Below are 22,065 nucleotides of genomic sequence, written 5' to 3'. Positions count from 1 at the left end.
GATTAAAAGTATCAAAAAGAATGGGCTGAAAATTATGAATCAGAATGCTTTGTTCTGCACAGGATGTCATTGTTTTCTATAAAGAAATTCAGAGAGAGAGGAATTTCTAGCTCACTATGCATGTCACGGTGAGGAAATTGTCCCATCCGTCCTTACCGATTACGCCGGGATGAAAAGAGGCTCAGATGCCAGCAAATATGCCACTCAGTGGAATCTTGCGGCTGGCCGCGAAGCACATTGCCCACCTGCAAGCTACAAGAGGGCGTTACGCTTCACCCAGGCATGAGAGGCAAAACCTCAGCCCTTAACCCACAACCCACTGCAAACACAACCACCATCACACAGAGTCAGACAACACCCTAATCTCAGCTGATTAAAGAAAAAAACACACATTAGCCAACACAATAAGACAAATCATCTCTTTTTAATGTGACGGCTAGAAGCAGCCCCTAAAACAGAAGGCTGGGAAACAAATGACATTGGAGTGTTAACACCGCCCCCACCTTCTGCTCACTAAGAATGATAAACCGCCCCCAGCTATTGTTCTGTTATCTGCCCCGGGTGAGGTATTACCCTTTTAGAGGTCCTTGTGGTTATCTGAGGCCCTACTCATAACCTGGACACACAGAAACAACACCCTGCCATACACGGACATTTACAAGCACACACTACCCAACATGCCTGTGACTAAAGTTCTGTTCCAAAACCAAGTGGACTGTCTTGCTGCCGACAAAGGTAGCTGCTAACATTAGCATGTTGCTAAAGTAACAACAATGGGATACTGTGAGCATAAAAATTCTAAATCACACACACAAAGTAAAACATTCTAGGACTATGTTTTCTGTGAAGGATACATGTGATGCTGTCTACAATTGAACTAAAATGAAGTGTCCTAGCACAATTAAAGTTACCTACCTCGCCGAACGGTCTTCATGTCGGGAATATGGTTATGAAGCATTAATATGCTTTATCTGTAGACTCACTAGGTTTAGAACAGTGCAATGAATTTCAGTTCTCCTTAAAAAGCAGAAACCTGGCTCAAACTCACTAACAGAATAAAAGTACTGTTTTTTGAGTTGCTTTAAAGATTACAACATAACAATGGCATCGTCATGAATCTTTCATGGATAAAGCAATCTCAGAATGAACTGTAATAATCTTGTTAAAAAAAATGTACATCCAACATTGCGGAAAAAGTCGAAGGAACCGGTTTATCAATAATCTGTTCATTTAGTTCTGCGAAATACAAAAAATAGTTCCATAGAACAAAAATGTAGTAGTTCAAAATTTCTTCTATAGTTTAAATTACTAAATGACCAAACATCTGTATCACTGTATTTTTTCAAGATTCTGGCAGCTTCAAAGTATATCACAGTATTTTTTTATTTTCATATGGTCCATAAATTTATAGTGGCTTACTTTACTGTCAGGAGTACATAGATTATAACAACTTACTTTCAAAAATCAAATGAAAATCTAAAAAAAATTTTTGCAAGTTTACGGTTTAATTTAAAACATAAAAAAACCTGTGTAATATTCTTTATATTTTTATGTCTTAATGTTTTGATAAATTGTATTATTTTTAATGTTGTTTTAAGAAGCACATTCTAATGTGAATTAGTAATATTTTTTATTATAATTGAGTTAACACAGAAATTATTATTATTATTATTATTGTTATTTCTTGAAGTACTGTGCAATAGCAATATATTTCTGTCATATTTCTTCAAGTTCAACGGAACTTTTATTTTGACGGGTTGTCTTGAAGACCTTTGAGTTTCTGTGTATGATTCGAGTGTCAAGCGTGCTTCAGCGCGTGTGTGTAGCAGACGAAAATGCGGCACAGACACTAGATTTAAATAGCAATTAGACACTAGTCTACATCGCAATTTGATTCAATGTACAGCACTACTTTATCAGCACTAGATTTATTCATCTAAAAAAAGGACAAATACCACGACATTCCACTTTATACAGTAGCCTAGGTAAAGAGATAACCATTAGTAAGAAGGGTATGCAGTTAATAGACGTACCCACTCAATCCACTTAACATAGTACTCTCTGTGGCCGTTGAATAAAAGCAGCAATTGTTTCAGCTACGCAACGGTATGGGGGTATTTTAAAAATACATACTGGATAAACCAGTATACTGCCCAGCACTTTCTTAGCAACATACTTCAGAATTGATTGAAATCCCACCCAATGTTTGTGTGTTCTGTTTTTGTGCTTGGAGAATAGCCATTATCTTAGCAATACGATAACAGCTCTGGTATTAACTGGGTATTAGGCAAGTGTCTTTACGAGAAGAGCACGTAAGTGCTACACACAAGTGAACGTTAACAGTATGCAGCCAGTAGACAGTGAGGCAGCTTACTAGGTTTTGGACCAGAGCTTAGGTGTTATAAACTGGACAACTGACTAATCTCTCTTATTCTGCTAATACGCTGCAGGCTTCTTTACTTGAACCCCTCTACAGCTCCTGTGCAGGCGGAATTCCCAGAATACTTCTCCCCTCCCTAGTCTGCAGGAAGAGATCAGACATCCCACCTGCTGTTTTTTCCACTCATGCTGATTCACCATGTACCCCTGCCCCAAATCTAACTCCAACTATTTAACCAGTTGATCCACTTCCAAATCTCAACTAATCAGCTAGATCTGCGGTGGAGAGAGAGGGGTGAGGGCCCATCCTAAGCCAGACGGTGGCCACTGTGGATGATAAGAAACTGGCTAAGGGTCAACCAGACACATCAGAGAACATGGCAGTCATGGAGGGGGCAGGCTGTTGCAAAGATTTACGTGGTCGTGCATGCATAAAACCCGAACCTAACTTTGATAGGAGGCCTTCTGGATGGACCTACTGAGCCAGAACACTGCAGAGTCAGCAAGCCAGTGGTTACCCTCAACAGATTCATGTCTAGAGGCTAGAGTGAGGGCCGTAGTTTGTGTGCTTTGGCCTGCATTCTGGCACCACTGAAATTCAAGCATCACATTTGGACTTTTTGAGAACCCCCACAAAAGCCCCACAATCCTACACATGTGAGACAGGCAGCGACAGACAGGAAGTAGGAATCTAAAACAAGGACAACATATTGACAGCAAGTCAGAGGTAGGCGGCAGGGTGGGGACAGGGCTGGACATTATGAGAGAGGGTCACAGCCTCTTTCTTCAAGCGAGTTCCCTTGTTCTTTTAGCTGAATAAAAGGGCTACTGTTGAAGCTCAACAGGATAGGGTACAGTGATAATCAGCTGGTTCTAATTATAACCACTGATTTCATCCTGTCAAGCTAGGCCCGTACTTCATCTCAGATGTTCTCTTACCTTACACCACAACTATCGTTCAACAATATATACAAAGTAGGGACAAATTAACAAGTAGACACCAACATATATTTATTTGGAACCACATAGAACACATTATTAAAGGACAATTTAAGCCCAATCTGTTCTGAGGAAAAAGTAAAACTGAGGAACAACTAAAAACTTAATCCCCAAAAAAAAAGCCAAATACTATTAATCACCACAGTAGATAGAAGACAGGAAACCATGAAGACAGAGAGGAAGACTGGGATCCAGACATGACACCAGCTCAATGACACCAGCTCAATGCATCCAGAATGGAGAGGAAATATTGAGCTTGTGGTCCTGAGACTTCTTAAGACCACATACACATGGCCTTGGTGTGGGCCTGATTGTATAGGATCTTGACAAGACTGCAATCAAATGACTGCAATATTTGCCACTGTGCAAATTTCCACAATATCCCAAATAAATGCTTCAAAAATAAAGTATTTATTTCTCTATTGAAATTCATTAAAATGGCAGTCTGGTTCCTGGACTTGTAGCTCTGGGTTTAGATATTGAGGTTTAGACTGGGTCAAAGTACAAGTAGACCCAGGAGAACCCTAACAAATATTACTAAGGGGTCTTAACGTAAAAGGTTTACACAGTCAGGTCCTTAAGATGTCTAGTCTGGGTCTTGGAGGTTCTGGTCTTGATCCCCACTCTGGTCCAGAGCATGAGACAACCGTTAGACCAATCCAGAACCAGTGATCTTTAGGGAATATTCTGCTTGTCTTGAGATGTGTACATCTGAAGAAGGACCTTCCAGACCACGTCTCTTAGACCCAAGACCTCGCCTACACACAATTGCTCCTAAACATCTATGTGGTACCAGCTTATATATCTCACAATGCAAAAAACAAACATCTCTAGTTATGCCAGCTATATTAAGTAAACATTATAATTACATCTTGCATTTTTGGATTAGAGTGATCCAAAAGTAGAAGAGGAACTGCGATGTGCACAGTAAAAGCATGCTCAACTACAGTTGAGTATAAATTTTGGTGCACAAATTATGTACATTTGAGAGAGAATTTTGAGGTTGAAGGGTCGTTCTAGAATCATGGACGGCATTCGTTTTATGAGCAGTGGTGAAAATGTGGTTGTCGTTTAAGAATGACATGGAGGAAACATCCCAAACAAAAGGTCAAAGCAAAGCAAAGCACTGCCTTTTTCACCACTTTCACCTGCCAGTTTGCAGGTCTGTTTAAGATTTCAAAAAGTACAATAAATGATCAAATTTCGATTTTTTTTAAAGAATTGTTGAAAGGTGTCTTTTTTTTTAATAAATGCAACACATTCTCAAAGTCATGTGAAATAATCGTGTTACATAATCGTGATTTCAATACTGACCAAAATAATTGTGATTATGATTTTTTCCATAATCGAGCAGCCCTACCACACTGTAAAAAAATTTTTGGTTTAACTTAAAAAAGCAAGTTAGTTACCTTGTTACCTTACAATTTTGAGTTTGTTGTAATTAAACATTTGAGTTAATACAATGAAGAAGAATGGTTTAATAAACAGAAACTCAAAATAGTATGTTATCTTCACACATTAGTTATCGAAGTTGATTTGACAAAAGATAAAAAGTTGTGATAAATCATGAAATAATTTTTTTACAGTGCAACAAGACATTAAAAAAAAAGTGTACAGATAAAACACTGCAGTTTAATACTCAGTTTAACACTCTCTTACACTCAACATTTCATATCAACAAACATAAACTTGCATATCAGCTCTTCAACTCTGGTTTATCCTTGTATGCTCTAAGGGGCATGAGAAACTTCCTCTGTCAAGCCCCAGCTGGAGCCAAGTTGGCCTCAACCGGCAGCCAGGACCAGACACCTGTTTGTTTAGTCTGAATCAACACTGCCCGGCCTCTCAGAATCCTGTGTCCCCTTCACCTCAGTGCTATGGGCTTTCAAATGTCCAAATAAAACACCACATTCAGCAGCAGAATTCAATCAATATTACTGAAAATAACAGGTTTACACATTTGGTATGGAATGTCAAGCAGTGTTTTTCATCCCGTCGCTATAATTCCTGGATTCTTAATTAAATATTATCAAGACTGCTTGAACACATTCACTTCCTGAATGATTCAGTAAAACAAAACTACAAGGAAATGGCATACAGACAGATACAACAAAAGGTTCTTCCTGGTCTACCTGTGCTATGATTAGCACAGACGGTGTCTGGAAGCAAGTGAGAGGTTTCAATAGGATTATGGGATAAGGCGATTTAGCCAACGTTTCATTTATCACGTCTGGTTAATATCAATGCCTAAAGTGTGAGACGTAGGACAAATATTGGTTTACTTCTGACTGTTGCCTTCAATGTTTTCCCATAGGAACTGCGGGAGCCACTGCAGCTTAATGTATATGTTCAGAACAGCATCCTACAATACCATTACTGCAGTAGTATACAGCAGGGATGTCCATTCCTGCTTGTGGAGAGCCACCTCCCTGCCTGGAAGTTTCTAGTAATCCTGAAGGCCTTGATTAGCTGGTTACGTTGTGTTTAATTAATGTTGGAGCTAAACTTAGCAAGAAGGCCCTTCAGGCGCAGGACTGGACACCCCTGCTATATGGCAAGTATGCTGCACAGTCCTGGTTTTGGCTAATTTTCATGAATGGAAAAACCAACTTGACTACATTTTTCCAAAATATGTAGCATATAACAGTGCACACACAGAAGAATACACTATTACTCAATACAATGCTGTCAACCTTTAATTTCTGGTGTGATAAAAAAAATCTGATCTATAAAAGTTATAGATCTAAACTAAACCATAAAAATCTAGAGAGAGAAAAAAAAAAAATCATACAATCGAAACCATTTTATTTAATGGCAAACAATTTCACATGGCATTTTAAAAAAAAGCAGTGGCCTGCATTCAATATATAATAGTCTGTATAAAGTGAGCCAAGTGCTTCATTCCGAACATATCCAAGGGTTTTCATTTGAATGGCTACAACAGGCAAAGAGAAGTAGCAGTTTAAATGTGCATGTCAGAGTCATGCCGGAGGAATGCATGAACAATCCGCACTACAGGGCCTTGCGTTAATTTGCGGGAGCCAGCCGAAATGGCAGGGACGTCAGTCTCAAGGCTGTGGTAGTTGCCAGAGCTGTACGGCATGCGTGTTGAAGGGTTGAGAGGGCCCTCTTTCCCCCGTGACATGAACAGGATGTAGCATGTGTTGCTCTCCCTGTGGAACATCCCCTTGGGAAATTTGGATGGGCTTTGTAGTGCAAACAAGTCAAGCTTTTCTCCATTCAGAGAGAAAGATACAACCCACAGAATATGACATAAAAGAACAAGAAATAAACATCTGACTTATGTATTGAAAGACACGCAGTTTATTTAACCTTTAACAATAAGATCTTGACTCAAAGGCATCATGAAAAAAGCAAAGAGACTCTTTATTTTATAATAAAGTCTCATGGCACTAATGCGTTGCCATAGGGAAGCCTTATATCTACCATTACAAATACTTGTGGCGGTGAGGCTAAAGTAACTCTAACCCCTATTTAAGAGGATATTTAGTCTTTGCAGAGCATACACCGCAACATAGAGCACAGATAGGCCGACATTGTGCCAAGAAAGCGAGTGCTGCAGGGTTTGATGTTGCTCTTTACCAAGCTCATGGTGGTCAGTATTATCAAACAAGCACAAAAATAAGGATTAAAAGGAATAGTATGTAAGTTTTGCTGCTAGAGGTTGCTTATTCAAAACGATAAAGCAGTAGCTTGATGCCGTGAATGAGTGTGGGATTATGGGAGTTGTCATCTTCACTTTCACAGTCAGTGGATTCCACAGCAATCCGACAGAACTCGAGCAGAAATGGATGAGCTAATGTATTAAAAGTTGTATTATTATATAATGTGGTATGAAGCAGTGCGAGGCCAAGAGCCGTGGGAGCGGAATAAGGTCGGTGGAGCGAATGCTAACGAGTGACAGCGCGGCACACTGGTCTCGAATCCCACGGAGTAGCTCTAGAGCTTTTATTATGCCGCAGTTGGCCGTTACCGCTCCTTTTGTTTTGTTGTTTATATCGATTTTATGGTTAAAGTTGTTTAACGTTTGTTGGTTCCTGCCTCCTGCCTCCCTGAACTTGAACTTTGTTAGTTATATTTTATTACTTAAATTCACATAATTTGTGGGGTAACGCGGCGCTGTTTAACAATCACACTTAAAATACATTTGAGTGTGTTGAAAATTCATTTATAACATTACTTGCTGCAAGTTGGATTCTGGATGACTTGTGGCATAAAAATGGCATAAAATAATTTAAAAATATCTTGTATGGTGGAAAAAAAACGTGTTACTACAAATGAAGCTCTTTCTGATTATGATAATGCCCCGTTGCAATTTCAAGCAAGACACAGGATATTTATTGCTAGTTGTTCTATCAACAAATTAACAAGTTATATTAATATAGAGACACCATGTTCAGAGCTCTACACTTACATTGTGTTATAATATAATTACAATGTTCGAAGGGCAAAATCAAAAATTGAACTAAAACATATTTAAATTAAATTGGGTGTCACTAACGCACTGATGATTTTTTTGTGGATTTTTTATTTTTTTTATCCACTTAGTAATGAACCTTTAGACAAATATATTGCAATATTATATAGGCTAAAAGTTTTCAAATTCAAATTATAAAGTTGCACATTCCAGAATCACAGCAGACAGTTGTCGTACAGCCAACGTCTCCATGCCAACGAACAAACAAAACCAGCTCAGGCATATCAGTGAGAGTGAGACAGGCCGCAAGCTAACACCACACTTCTGTGTAACCAGAGAACGAGACGTTCCCAAGAATTAGTGAAACACTGGCCAATCCAAAGGGAAAATATTATGGCTTCCAGCAAAGATTTCTAACAAACACAACAGCTGACACCGAGAGATAAGAGCAGAATGAATACAAAATGGGAGCATTTGAAAATGACAACATATTTAAGATTCTGTCAGAGGTTATGCACAGCCACTCAGGTTTAGTTCAAACAAAAGATCATCGACTTTGGCTTGTGTGCATGTGTGTGTGGACAGAATCAAGGGGGAGGAGGATTTCATGGAGTTTGAAGTTTAACTGGTAGATTGTTTTACGGCCCCCCTGCACGGGTCAGTGCAAGAGCGACTGGCCTCCCACTAAACACAAAGCCACTCCAAAGAGACGAGATGGGCGATCAGGCAGTCAAAATGGTGAACAGACAACTGGAGAACTGTGGTCATGTCGAGATGGTGAACCTTTTTCTGTGACACTTGACAGATTTGCAAAGGGCTGCTGCAGGACTCCAATTTTAGGTAGTTTACAACAGGTTATGGTGTGATTGCAATATGCAATGCAAGAATGCTCCGAAAAAAGGAATAAATATTGTTAACTTTATTATGGAGTTAACCAAAAAATGCCACCATTTGGTGGGTCTTTAAAGAATAGCAGCAAACAATGCCATTACATCACTGCACATTCAACAAAAAACAAGTTAACAACTAAAGCAACATACGTAATTTCATAAATGGAAGCCACAAGGGAAGTGCTACAGTAAATACATAGAACTTTAATCTTAATTTTTAAATATGAATACACTTACGACTATTTTGCGACCAAAACAATGCGTAAATAATAATAAACAATGGCATAAATAATAATACAATTATTCATGAATGATATAAAAACAAACAGTTCTGATCTCAATTATTACTATAAATTGTGAAAAAGCAAGAAATCTTGACACAACAAAAGACTGCTGAAGACTCCATGGTCTAAATCTGGCTATAAAGAAGAAACAACAACAAACAACAACAACATTACTGAAATTTCAGAACTCAGCTAGATTTTTGTGCCACAACTATTAAAACTTAAGAAAACTAGGAACAAACAATAAGTATATCCTGTAAACTCTTGACATCCAAATAAAAAATATAAAGTAATCAATCAGTTTTTCAAAGAAGCAGCAGACAAACGTCCGAGCTGTTAACAGAATCCAAATGATGGTCCCTCCTGCAGCTTGAAGCAAAAGTCGAACTTTTCCATTCCCTGTAGAGGTTAGACTGGGTGACTGTTTAACCATCATCCATCTTTGAACAGTGAAAGCCAAAGCTCAGAGTAAGGGCATGCTTCCACCTCTCCAAGGGCAGCTCTCATTAGCTTGATATATCGGGCCTGAAAATCTCTTTCTGTCTGAACACATTCAACCATCTCAGCAGCTAGCAACCGACTTTTCAACATCCTCGATTCCAGCACGAGATTTCACTTAGCAGTCACCGACTGTGACAATGAGGAAAATTTAAAAAGGAATACATTTACCATGGATTCAAGTAACTTATGTTATGATGCAATGCCATCACTGCTATACTTAACTCTATAACTTTCGTTAACATGATCAACTGAGACAGATAATGAGGAAGTAAACAACTAAAAAAATCAGATGTACCATGATGAGTTGAAACTGAAAGGAGGGGCCATTGTGTAAATGGAGAAAGGGCCTTTGTGTAGCAACTATCAGCCAATTAAAAGCCAACCATGCTTTTTACCAAATCCACGAGGTGAGCGTTTAGAGATAGGGCTTAGTACGCCATTGTTAGTAAACAGGCCTTCTCTGAGTGCACAAAAACGCCAAACCAGCACCACCCAAAACTCGCAGGGTCAATGAATTTCAATAATATGCACGCCTAAACATGCAAAAACAGAACACACTGCACTTACAGTCTTAATTTTGCAACCATTACTTATAATGAACTTCAGATTGTACCATCATTTAATTTACTAAAATGCAGGCAGACAAAAACACTCAGTTGTGTGAGTAAAGTTATGCAACTCTTGATGGCACGTGCCCACTGGAGGAGTTGGGTCAATGCTGCATGTTTGTACACAATCTGGCAACTTTTAAGGACAGAGCTGCAAACAATTATATCGAATTATACCACAGCATTCTTGCCTGGTGTTCGTGGCTTTTAAAGAGAGCATTCCACTGCTTCCTGCTAGTTTCTCGCTGGTGTCTACATTAAGACGAGAAGGTTCCCTAGATAGACAGGCATGCTGTCAAGATCCCTAGGGAAAGCAAATGTGACATCTGCCGAAATAGCAAGATGAGATTTTAAAGGATTATCTTGATCTTTTCAATTATATTGAATGTTGACTAAAGGTTTTAAGCTTCAAAAAAGGATGTAAAAGTATCATAAAAGCGGCCTATTTGAGTTGTAAGCTATATTCCAAGTATTCTTAACTCATATTTTTTTGTGCTAAAAATTTCAGTCATTATTCAGTTCTAATCTTCACCTCCGCAAAGATGTTAAACGCTGCAACCAGACAGTCAGTGAACGTGAGAAAAGAATCAGTCCAATTAAAGAACCGATTGATTGAACATAGAGTAAAAAAAACAATTAATTCACAAATCATATACTTTAATAAACCTGTCAAAAAAAAAAAAGTGGTGCTTTTGAATGCCGTTACGCCATTGCATTACACTGACCAGCTTTGTCTTTTCTCCTTTTCTTTTCTCCTTTTATTTTCTATGAAAGAACAAAAGAAAGTGATTCCGGTTTTGTAACAATACGAGGGCGACAAAACAGTGACATTTTATTTTAACTGTACCTTAAATGTTACAAGAAAAACGGACATATTGCAAATATAAGGAATATAAAAACAGGGGAAACTATCCCGACTGTGTGCTGGTGGAAATTTCGAGCTTAATGGCATGTTGGAAGATTATTTATTAGCAGCAGACACTGATTCTTCATCTTGCTGTAACCAGACAGACTCGGTTCAAGGCCACAGAGAGCTTCATTTGACGACAGGATGATTTCACAAGGGGGATGTGACCCACAGAAGATTCCGGACAGGCTGTTAAAAACGCAAAACTACGCCGTGCCTTCCGCTTCCGTGCCATACCCAAAGGAAGACAAAGTGCAGAGGTCTGCTTTATCAATCTAACCTGACTGAAGCATTGATTCAATGATCTATTCATTGGTTTCCCATACTGCTTATCATGCAAGTGTTTTCTGACCTAAAAACACTCAAATGGATTCACACATCCAGGGTCCTGCAAAACCAACTCATTCTTGAAGTGACTCAAGTTAAGGCACCTGAATTCTAAAGGATCATGGGTCATATGAACTTTGGTGACATCCGGGTAATATTGATGCTGTAATAAGCTAAGCAAAGTCCACCAATGTCAATATTTGCCTTCTGATTATTGTGGAGGCACATTTCCAAACATAATCTTCTGCATTGTGATGTACAAGTGCACTCTCACATATAAACACATTTGAGTGAATCCTGTTGTCATACACCTGCATAAAATGACCAGGGCCTTATTTCACAAAGCACCCAAGCTTGGTGCCAAATTGGTTTCTACAACTCCATTTAGGATTACAATGCTTTTGGAAAATGAAGCCCAGATCAAAAAAGGTCAACATTTGAAGTTATATCAAAACCAATATTACAGTAAAACGGAAAGAAAAAGTGACATTTGCACAATTTCTGATTACATTTTAGGGAAGGAATTCAGAAAAATTATTTTGTAAATGTTAAAGTGTTTTCACAATAGAGTATAACCCTTTTATAGTGCAAATACAGCCCGGAATCCTAAATTCTAATATGTAAATATCTAGAGAGTTTGATAAATGTACAGCAAAGCAGACTGATCAAAGGACATGCATATTTAGGCTTCCCAGAAGGAAGTGACCTTCTGCATTGTAAGTCAAGGGGACCATAAAACAAGCCTCATTAAAGGCAATTTTCAACACATATTCTGTAAGATAAAGAAGATAAAATCTTCTCAGAACGAAACCCACACCCAAAGACTAAATATAGTCATTTTACAGTAAGTATTCTCCAAGCGCTTGGTGCTGAGTACATTCCACTGAGCTGAGGACAATGTTGAAAGTCTTGGAGAGATTAAGTAAGCGGATGAAAAAAATGATAAAAATGTTCAATCTTTTATTCATTAAAATACTTCGGACTCAAACATGGACATTTTGACTGATGACGATGAACAAAGAAAAACAGCAACAAATGGCCACTCAACTCAACGCTTGCTTCAAAGACAAAAAAGGCAATAAAAAAAACTATAAAGACTGACATTTGTTTACAATCTCATTTCTTACCCGGAATCTTAACCTCGATGCTGGATGCTACATGAATAAGCAGCTCAAATGCCTTCTGTGCTATTAAACAATCCACAGCAAATATTGAAAAAAAATTATAGTAAAAAAGGGAAAACCTAAGGCGTGGATTTGCGTATCACCATCATGATTACTATCAACGTTCCCAGCAGACGTTGCCATTTGAATTCGTGATAATCTGTCCAGTCACCGTAACCAACTGTATAAATGAGCCATTAAGTAGCAGGAATGGCAGCAAGAGGCTGAAAAGTGCTAGAGTCCTCACAGGAAACCGGCCAGACCCACATCACCATTAAAACTACAGATGTGTGCTCTTATAAAGAGGTGTATGTTTGCATGAGGAACACTAGGCCCAGCCTGCACAAGAGGTTACCGACGGTCACATCCAGCCGCACAGCTGATGTCCCAGTTTCACGGTAGACACATAAGGTCTATTGTTACAATGCATATAGCTGGCTGGCAACATCTAATATAGGGAATTGAGAATAGCTGAGAGGTTTCAGAGCTGATTTGCAACCCGTTTCAATTCCATATTGTGACACATTTCTGGGCCAATCAAATTGCTCAAGACATACCGTAAAAAAAGTTGCTGCCTTAAATTTTTAAGTTCAATCAACTTGGATGTTTAAGTAATTCCAACTTAAATGACATTAAATTGCCTTAAAAAAGTTGAATCTTGTATAACTTAAGTTGAAAATTGCCTAACTTATTTTGGTGAGTTGAACTTATTGATCATAATAATTTATATCACCCATTTTTTGACAGCAATGTGATTGCTTCAGTTAAAGTTTTGACTCATTAGCGTCTTGACGTTATATATATATATTTTTTTTATTGTTTGCTGTAAACAGTATTGCATTATTTGGCATTAAATTACTACTGTAAGTTAACTTTTGGCAAGGTTTTTGAAGGACTGCCTTTAGAGCTGCACAATTAATAGTTAAAAGATAAACACCCATGTGTTAAAACACCCATGTTTTTTAAACCTGTCTATTAAACCTTATACAAAATCACACCGGAACATCCAAATATGCGTTGCCGTTGGCACTGCCGCTGAGCCAGAGAGAGTTGTTATCATGTAAAAGTATGAAACAAGCAAACAAAACTTCACAAATAGTCCTATCAACCACACAGAAGGCCTGTTATTTCTGTAACAAATATTCTTATTATCACAGAAGAACTGGGATAAAATGTTTTAGTTTGAATATAAACACTGCTGTCTTGAATCACTCATTCAAACCATTTTTTTTAAATAATTCATTAATGATTCATTCATTAAACATTTTAAACAGACTGCAGCAATTAACATCTGTCAGAAGCTCTAGTAAATTACATGTTATTTTGTTTAGTTGTCTGTTCAGAATCGTGGGAGATCCTCAACGATGTGTGATCTCTCAGCTGGTGTGAGTGAGTGGAGGCGGGGGTAATTTGCATATTCATAAAAGCACATACTAAACGAGGCAAGGGTGTAGAGTTACATTCAAGCTATTTTAAGGGATGAAGTTTATTTCAAAGAAAAAACATTTAAATATGTAAATAAAATGACTGACTGACTACAGGGGGACTTTATATTCTGTAAAGCTGCCTTGAAAATGTTTATTGTGAAAAGGCCTCTACAAACAAATTTGAATTGACAATTACTAAATAGTTACTTAGCTATTGGTTAACTTTATTGTTTTCCATCCAAGGTGAAGTCGGCCAAATTGCCTTTTCAGAGTTAAAACAAGATTTTTCTTTGGAATAATGTGCACTAAGGAATCATGCAACAACAACAAAAAAGACTTGGAACATGCATTACTTAAAAAAGGTAAAATTGAGTTCAAGTTGACTTTAACATTGACATTTGTGTGTATGTGTGTGTCGGGTGCTAGCAAGTAACCCAATTCTGCAAAACTCAACGTGCACTGATAACCCCAGGGCAGATAAAAGATAAAAGATATGACGTCACACAGAAAGGGGAGAGCCAGGTCACTTGGCAGGTGTACGACAACAAAGAGAAGAGCCTCACTAATAGTCTTTGAAAGCACGTACATGCAGTCTTAGAGGAAACACCGTGCTTCCAGCACATGTCAGGCCTCCTCAATCTTTGGCTACAGCTGACAGACCAACTAGTTCTTCTTTCCTGAGAAATTACATAATGCCTTTACTGTAGTATAACAACAAGTCTCTTGTTTAGATTTTCTTGAGCACAGAGAACTGTGGCAAAAACGTTACTGGATGAGTTGCATCACAAGTGTCTTTCTAAAGCTACTTTTAAAATGCATTGCCGTTTTATTTATTGAACACGTAAAAATGCATTGCATTACAAAATTTGGGGGCCAACAGGAGGCAAAAATTAATGTGGTTTTTCCACAGCTTCCAAAAGAATCGGGCCAAGGAAGAAAACACTTTCCAAAAATTGAGTGTTTCACTCCATAAACAAACTACTAAAACCTCTTCAGCTGACTGCTAAAAACCAATCAATCAAACTTCATATAGAGGCGATGTTCTTCATTGTTCAAAGCGAAAACAACATGCTGCGATGCAACAGTAAAAAGCAGCTTTTCCTCTAGCAAACAAAATATCTGACATTTCTGGGCAAGATGTTCATTGGAACTGTCTTGTTGTTTGAAAGCTACTCCAAACCAGTTGAGTCTGAGAGGCTGGACTTTCCTCAAGTATGTGCTGAATCAGAGAACACTGTTTCTGTCTGCCTGGCCACTTTAATGAAAAAGCAGGAGGCCCAGGAGACTTGTATGATATCCGTTCACTGGCAGAAACACACAAAAAAAAAACTGAGAATTCACCAAAAGATAAGCAGGTCGACTACATTGGGAAAGACTGGAGTTTTATTACATATATTGATTCCACATCAGCACAATCCTTCACACATCTGGAAAACATTGAAACCTAACATCCCCCATTGAGAGAATTAGCCTTCCTGGGATCTGTGCGTAACCATGGATCTCTCTGATTACTAAAAGGTGACAAATGGAACTCTCTTACGCCTGTTTCTCCAAATGCAATTCTCGGACTGTCTTAGGGTGTGTTCACATTTAGAATTCGGTTCTCTTGGTTCTTTTAGTCCGGACCAAAAAAAGAAAAAAAGATACATTTAATCCTGGCTCGCTTTGCATTCACACTATAATTTTTTTTAACACCGAACCTAAAGATAAAAAAAAGGCTTTTATGACAGAACTTCAAAACTTGTCAAAGATCAAAAACAATGCTGTGTTCTGTGCTAAATCTGCTCACTATATGTGCGATTGCGCATATACTGTATATGATGATGATGGAGCTGACAACTCCTGAAGAGCTTATAAAATGTGTAAAAGAGTCAAAACAGCGGCAGGAATCCCTCCGTCACACACACAAATGAAGATCTGCTGCGAGGAGACGCGGTTCTGATGCCTGTACCGAACTGTGATAGGCAACATGTGACTATGATGAGAAAAAACAGGTATGCTTGAGCATTCTGTCCTTTTTTGGGTCGCATCTTGTGACATCATATCATTTGTTTACATGTCTTTTGTCCGTGTTGCGTTCATATTTCAGTCGAACTGCACCAGAGTTTGTTTGAAAGTGGACAGAGACCCATCTTTTCAGAGGTTCAGTCCACTTTTTTGTTCAGTCCACTCACCAGGGTTCGGATGGCAGAGTTCACATGTATTCAAATTCTAACCAATCAATCAAAATTGGGTTTGTTTTAATTGAACCAAACCGGCCAAGTATGAAGTTGTGAACACACCCAGCTTATTACCTTTATTTGTTTTATTTTCCCAGTTCATAACTTAAAGGTTTTAACTTAAAATACTTTTATTCAGCAAGGGTGTATTAAATTGGTGGATTCTGAAAAACAAAATCTATCACAATTTCCACAAAATTTTCAGTTTTGATGTGCTGTCAAATCAATGAATCGCAATATGTGTGTGTGTGTGTTTATATATCCAAATCTGTTATTGTCCTTTTTATATGTTTTTTATTTTATTTTTAATTTATTTTATTTCTTGTAAAGCACTTTGGGCCAATGTTTGATGTTTTTAAATGTGATATATAAATAAAGGTATTGACTGAAATCATTTCATAGTAATATTTCACAATATTACTGTTTTTACTGTACACTGTAAAAAATATTTTCATGATTTGTTATCACAACTTTTTATCTTTTGTCAAATCAACTTCGATAACTAATGTGTGAAGATAACATACTATTTTGAGTTTCTGTTTATTAAACCATTCTTCTTCATGGTATTAACAAAAAAAAATGTATTACAACAAACTCAAAATTTTAAGGCAACCTGCTTTTTTAAGTTAAACCAAATAAGCAAATAAAGCCAAATAAGCAAATAAAGAGACAAATAAATAAGAGACTACTTTTAAAAAACGTTTAAAAAAATCTTACCAAACCCAAATTTTGGAACATAGTGTACATAGTATAAGAAGCTGCTGCAACAACATACAATCCATTTCATATGACATACAAGACTGACTGGCCTGCTGACTCTATAGGGCAAAGTACAGTGAGAGCTAGAGGCTCTTCAAATATTCAGTTTTGAATATGCAGAATCTGAAAGGGAATAGAAATTAACTTTCAAACAAACCCACCCTGGACATACCAAAAAAAAAACGAACCAAATTCCATGACCACCAACGATTAGATTATGAATGTTACTGCGGCACAATCTTTCCTAAATGATCAATCCCCCAAGAATTCTACCAAAGAAGCTAAAACTGCATTCTCTGTAATGGGATGCAGATGAACACTCTTGGATTTCGTCTGGCAGTGGATTCATCTCCATAATCATGTGCGGACACTTTCACTGTTTGACAACTATGTCTTGATAAAGCACAAGCTCGAAATTGGGAGGAAAAAAACACTTTTTTTAACGCCATTAAGTTTTTATGTGTGGTTCATTAAGGTGGCAAATACCTTGAGAGTACTGAGGAAATTAACAAATCTGCAAGGTTATTCGATTTTTGATCTGGCCAGAAGCAGCGAGATTTCCACAAGCAATTCCAAAAGGAGCAAAAGTGCAACATACAGAAACATTTTAATCAGTTGTTCCCAGCTGGTGAGTAACGGACAGCAAGGGAAAACAAATACTGCAAATAATAATCTGCAACTATAATGTACAGTTAGGATAGCAAAATCAATTGCCTTGTATTTCACAATCATATTAAAAATGTCAAATGTTTTTTGTTAACTTTTGAGCAATAATCTATGTTGGTACTTACAAGATCTAAAGTAAAACCAGTTGAGAACCACTGCTTTAAATGAATAATAGAGGAAGGCCAGAAATAACAGACCAACCAATACAAAACACACCCTGGGAATTCCAACGCTTCTAGACATATGAACAACAATCTGAGGACTATGGAGTCTGAGGAACACACAAATATTTATAAATTTATATTTATAAATGTATTTATATATAATAAAATGCAATGGACAATCTTATGTTTACAAACAGGGTTTACTACTCTGCCTTTGTCTTTGATTAAGTCATTTAAGCTACAGCTTCCTTAAACTCAGGAAGGATAATACATTAACAACTAGTTAATGTATACATTAGTAACAGTCAAGTGCCATCATCTGATGAGATCAATTTACATACAGATGACTGTGCATGCAAATATCTTTACAAATATGTTGTATGCTTTTGAGTATGACTCCTTTGAAGATGAGAGACTCGGGTTAAATGTTAACACCATTTATATCAGGCTGTAGAAAGATTGGAAAAACAGCACTAAGTTCTGGTCTACAGAACTCATATATGTGGTCTATTAATAAACATGTCATATTGCTCAGGTGAGTTCAGATCAACATCAAAGGCGTGATCATTATTAATATTCCAAAAGACACCTGTCTGTCAGCTAATAGTTCAAATGGTTTTGTTTAACTTGTGTGTTTAGTCTAATTATAAAATCATCTTTCTTTCAAAAGATCAGAACTGAGACCAAATAAAGTAAATGACCAGTGTGAAAGTAGACAAACAAAGTAAAAAGTCTAAACAAAGGTTAACAAATTATTGCAATGAAATATAAAAAAATCTATATCAATTTAAACCTGTACTAAAGTTATTGCAATAAAATAGATAAAAGTCCCTTCTGGAAAGCTCTTAGTTGTGTTTTGGAACAAGATGGTTTTCTAGTTGGTCTAAAACCACCAGCTACCAGCTGGTCATACCTCTTAAGTTAGTCAAGATCATTTTGGTTGCTGATAGATAATGACTGCATTTACATGGAGAACAATACTATGATTGATTAATATAAAATATTATATATAGAATGGATATTGTGACGAAATACTGAAATATTGTCACCATTTACACAAGATAAACCAATATTCTGTTTTCTAGAAATACAAATAATACAGAGCTATTCCAAATTTGCTTTAAACGTAAAGTAGATACGTTAACAAAATCAATATAGCGACAAGTCAAAACATCTTCGTTTATTCGAAAGTATACTACAAATACTGAAAAATGTGAAGCATCTTTTTTTCGAAATAAAAAACATCGTCTTAATCAGAAAAGTATGTTTATTTAAATATGACAAACGTGGTCCAGTTAAAGACCAGCTCGGATCAACTAGAAACCAGCTCTCATGTTCCACACAGTTATAAGATGGACCTACCAGCAGGGGTTAATATCTTGTTGCAGATAATAAGTTATGAGTCAAATAAAACATAATTTGCACTCAAAGCAGAAATCCTCAACAGTACACAATGACTTTACAGTAGTTCTGGTAGGACAACCAAGGCTATCTTACCTCGAACGCTGCAGTGCTCAAAGCGTGCTTCCCTCGTTCACTCTCATTCCCTTTAAACGCTCACAAAACACCATCCAATATCGTCTTCCACGAGTCTTTGGCTATAGCTACCGCAAACACGAGATGTCCTTCTAGTCCACTAGTTGTGCAATGAACGCGGCGAAACAAACTACCTTATTACAATGTTGCGCGCTTCAGCGTTTGACTGGAGTACAAAAAAAGCGTTCTGAAATGTTTCGCAACAAACCGCTTGTTACAACGTTGCAACTTGTATTCTACGCTGTGAATTTAACGAATGTAAAAAGTCTCAGAAAGTAGAGACACAAATCACTTGTTACACTGTTGAAACTTCTATTCTTCTAGTCCGCATGCCTCACAGGGCGGGACCAACAGTGGGAGCTATGAGGTGTCTCTACAAACCCGAACCCTGCCTGGCGCGTGCTTCACTGTGGATTCATTCAAAGAGCTTGAAGAGAATATTTGTTCAAGCTCATTTATCTGTCTTGAAGTAGGTTACCCTGCACGGATACTAATATTGAGGTGTGTTCAAATTACATTGGTAGCCTATAGAAAATGTCATGACTGTAGTGTTTAGGGTCCAATGTTATGTTATCCAAGTTTTTTTTATTTATGTATTTGATTCATTTATATTTATAACCGATGACTGTCTAAGAAGCCATGTTGCTGAACGCCAATTAGATTTTTTGTTCCATGTTTCAAATGAAAATTCAATGCCAAATAACAAGCTATAAAACGAGTGTGGGTGACCTCTTGTGTCCAGTCCAAATATTACAGCTGTGATCTATCTATCTATCTATCTATCTATCTATCTATCTATCTATCTATCTATCTATCTATCTATCTATCTATCTATCTATCTATCTATCTATCTATCTATCTATCTATCTATCTATCTATCTATCTATCTATCTATCTATCTATCTATCTATCTGATTATATTATCTATCTGATTATATTATCTATCTATCTATCTATCTATCTGATTATATTATCTATCTATCTATCTATCTATCTATCTATCTATCTATCTGATTATATTATCTATCTATCTATCTATCTATCTATCTATCTATCTATCTATCTATATATATATATATATATATATATATATATATATATATCTGATTATAATCTGTCTGTCTGTCTAAATTATTTGTCTATATATATTCAATTAAGATAAGACTTTACATAAACTTTCTGTATACCAAACCATGTAATGCCAATTTGTGCGTTCTTTTTAGTTCCAATAATTCCCCTCTTTATTTTCGCACTTATTTCCTCTCCTTCCTCACAGTGCTACAGTCGAGATGAAAGATGGAGAAAAGACCCAAGAGTCTTCTCTGGTTTCACTGCTACCACGTGTCTGCTGTCTATCAGGGACTGTGGTGCTTTCTTTGGCTTTGAAATTAATCGAGACTCCTTTCAAATTTCCAATTCAAATGAGCTTTATTGGCATGACAAGTTATACATTGTAAAGCATTTAGTTTTGTGTGTGTGTGTGTGTGTGTGTGTGTGTGTGTGTGTGTGTGTGTGTGTGTGTGTGTGTGTGTGTGTGTGTGTGTGTGTGTGTGTGTGTATGTGTGTGTGTGTGTGTGTGTGTGTGTGTGTGTGTGTGTGTGTGTGTGTGTGTGTGTGTGTGTGTGTGTGTTTGGACTACTCTTCCCTGTTTTTGTGGCAGGAATTGATGTACTTTGCTGCTAGTGAATTGCAGTCTCTCTCTTTTTTCACCAAGTATTGAACTTGTGCATAAATCTGTATAGTACAACACATTAATCTGTATAGTACAACAATATGTATATAGTTTTTGTGTTGTTCCATTCTAATTAGCTAGGTAGTTTTCTTTTTGTGCATTAATTAATCATTCGGTTGGGCCGTATTCTGTGGATGATGAGGGTGTCAGGGTCCTGAGGCTGATTATTAGTCGTGTTTAGTCTGTTTGTGGAGCCTCAGGACCAGCTGAATTCTGAAAGGCTTTAAAATGATAAGAGTTGTGGTCACACAAAATTCGATGGCTCTTTTCTCAATGTGGATTAATAGAGGGTTTTGGCCTAATTCTGCTCTGCGGTTAAACCTCACTCCCCAGATCTCAAGAGGCGCGCTAGCGTCTAACATTAGAGGCTAAGGTCTTCAGCGTCCTTGTTAGCGCGCCCGCTTCCAACGCAGGAGACTCCGGTTCAGATCCTGTTCAGATCAGGATGAGTAGAACTGGTTACACATGGAATTTCAAGGTACAGTATGTGTGGTTTGTGGCATGATCAATTTTGGTCATACCAAAGGTGAAATTGTATTTCTCTCCGTTCTCTCTCTCTGTGTCTCTCTCTGTGTCTCTCTCTCTCTGTCTCTCTCTCTCTCTGTGTCTCTCTCTCTCTCTCTCTCTCTCTCTGAGGTCTGTCTTGGGTTAAATAAATAAAAGAACACGAGGATCGCTGGCTCCGGTTCCTGTCATGCTGGGCTGCTCCAGAACACACTGATCTCAGACACTCGCTGCCCAGCAGAGACTCACAATATGACATGTTTGTGAACTTCTGGTAAAAATGCTTTTAAAAAAGTCTATATTTTTGTATAATTTGTATAATATATTATAATGTATGATTATATTATGTTGGGTAACTGAAACCAGGACTATATTAATATTACTGTAAAATGGTTTTGTACATAGGCCTGGTTTCACAGACAGGGCTTATATTAAGCTAGGATTAGGCTTAGTTCAATTAGGGGATTTAAGTAGCTTTTATATACATATGTGCCTTAGAAAAAAACCTTACGGGTGTGTATCTTGAGACAAAACAATGGCTCTGACATATTTTAAGATAGTA

General features: G+C 37.4%; 1 protein-coding gene across 11 annotated transcripts in view; it reads right to left on the bottom strand.

Annotated features, from left to right (window-relative positions):
• LOC306993671 (A-kinase anchoring protein 13) overlaps window positions 1-19,696 on the bottom strand; it is an 88,779-nt gene extending 69,083 nt beyond the window's left edge. For all 11 annotated transcript variants that reach the window (XM_079603647.1, XM_079603651.1, XM_079603653.1 and 8 more), the window contains exon 1: window positions 19,229-19,696. The gene's annotated coding sequence lies outside the window, so the exon portion shown is untranslated. The remainder of the gene's footprint in view (window positions 1-19,228) is intronic.
• Between the last annotated feature and the right edge of the window lie 2,369 nt (window positions 19,697-22,065).

The sequence above is a fragment of the Phoxinus phoxinus genome (genome assembly GCF_949152265.1).
Source record: "Phoxinus phoxinus genome assembly, chromosome: 25".
Classification (NCBI taxonomy): Eukaryota; Metazoa; Chordata; class Actinopteri; order Cypriniformes; family Leuciscidae; genus Phoxinus; species Phoxinus phoxinus.
This window is presented reverse-complemented; position numbering and strand designations above follow the sequence as displayed.